Genomic DNA, 2,136 nt, shown 5'->3' with positions numbered 1-2,136 from the left:
CGCGACGGTTTTTGGAAGATGCGGGTAGTGTAGTGCTCGAGTGAGTGCGAGAGACGTAAAAAGACATGGCAGTGTGAAAGTGAACACCGCGTTCAATGGCGAGTTTGCAACGAACATGCCATTAAGAGCATAAACACTAAGAACATTAAGATATATCTATGCACCGATTTGCGCGAATGGTACGAGCGGTACGTCATTGAGCCCACATTGTCATCGCTCGAAGAGTTCCAGAAATGCAACAGCGAGTGGGCGCTATCGCGAATTCTCAACTTGACTGTCAAACGTGAATAAACTACATCCTATGAGCGCGGGATGTCACATCGAAGTCCTGCGAGAAATTATGTTGAAGAAAGCAGTGATCAGTGTGCGTACAACGGACAACGCATGCTTCGTGTGGTCGGTGACCGCCGCTCTGCACCCCACAGAAAGAAATACGAAAAGGGCATCATCGTATCCGTATTATCCGACAGTATTGAATCTCACTGGTATCGAGTTTCCAATGATGTTAAAGGACATTCCAAAATTTGAACGTTTGAACGCGGTGTCGATCAACGTGTACGGCATCGAAAATAAACAGATCCTTTCTCTACGGCTCACTGACGATAAAAAGGAGAAGCACGTCAACGTGCTGTATCCGCGCAACAATAGCCTCAATCACTTTGTGTGAATAAAAAATCTGTCCCGCCTTGTCAGCTCATAACTTACGAAAAATGAGCACAGGAAATTTTTTTGTGACCGGTAAGTATACATGAAAAAATTATAATCTTCTTAAAATAATAATGACAATATTAGTAATAATTTCCGCCTTTTTTTCTTTTTCAGACGTCTGCACTATTTCGGGTCGGCTAAAAAGTTGCAGTCATACGTAGTGGACTGCCAAAAAATAAATAACTGCGCAATCCGACTGCCGAGCAAGGATGACAGATGGCTCAAATTTGGGAACCACTGTTACAAGGAGCGCACCCCGTTCATTGTCTACGCCGATCTAGAGTGCGTTCTGCGGAAGATGGAACCCGATAAGGAAGACGCATCGTTGTATACCTACCAACAGCACGAGGTGTGTAGTATCCCAATAAACACATGATATTAAACGTTCATTAAACATAAAGTAGGTATAAAAATGGTGTAAGTATAATAGTTGTATACCAGATAAATGTTTAAATTTTTATCGTTTTTATACCATCGTATAATATACGATAATTGTATACGTTTTTATTACATTTGCATAATACAAAACGGATTTTATACGTTGAAAAACAGTATACAGAAAAAAAGGTTTAATTTTAAGGGTGTATCTACGTTTATTGATATAATCGGACAAACGTTTATTTGAAACGTATATAATTTATGAAAGAAATCTCATTTATAAATGTTTAGAAAATACGGTATTATACATCTTTAAAACGGTATAATACGTCTTTAAAACATCAATAAATATTTGTACAAATATTTTACATATACGTTTTTATAACTAACAAGGGGAGGACGCGGTGACTCACCCTGGGATTTGGACCCCAATTTTTTTAATTATTCTTGAGACGAAAAAAAAAGATACGTGTCCCGGCGTTTGATTGAATAGGCCTTAGTTTCGGAGAAATAAATTTGTGAAAATTGGGCATATCCGCGGCGCGCCATATGAGCCTTCCCGGTAACTTTTCTTCCGAGTGCGGTTGGCTTCGTGAGTTAGGTGCTTGCTTCATAATTCCTAAGACCCAAGTTCGCTCCCGGAGAGGTCAGTAATTTTTTTTTTTTAATAAGCGTTTTTATTTATTTTTATTCATTTTGATCATACTTATATAGTATGCAAATTTTTGAAATAGAAAATTTAATTTAATATAACATTATAAACATTAATGTAAATTTAATTTTAAGGGAATTTTAATTCAAGTAATAACATTTAAAATAATAAGTAAATAATAATAATAATAATATATAAGTTATGTAAAGGTAACATATAAAGGCAATGTATCATTTTCAAATTGCTTAAATTGAAAACCGGTAAAAGAAGCGGACACAAAATGGTAAATAAACGAGAGGTTTTTAATCTCCTTGCAGGTAGTCGGTTATAAAGCCGAAATTCTTTCATGTTTTGTCATTGTGAGGCCCTGTTACGTAGTGACGACTATTAATTTCTAA

At 36.6% G+C, this 2,136-nt stretch overlaps 1 pseudogene; it reads left to right on the top strand.

The window, feature by feature from the left end:
• Positions 1-301: 301 nt before the first annotated feature.
• On the top strand, positions 302-2,136 carry LOC108720789 (uncharacterized; annotated as a pseudogene).

The sequence above is a fragment of the Mycetomoellerius zeteki genome, unplaced genomic scaffold, assembly GCF_001594055.1.
Source record: "Mycetomoellerius zeteki isolate Tzet28-1 unplaced genomic scaffold, Tzet1.0 scaffold103, whole genome shotgun sequence".
Classification (NCBI taxonomy): Eukaryota; Metazoa; Arthropoda; class Insecta; order Hymenoptera; family Formicidae; genus Mycetomoellerius; species Mycetomoellerius zeteki.
The sequence above is the reverse complement of the archived record's forward strand: the minus strand, read 5'-3'. Positions and strand labels throughout refer to the sequence as shown.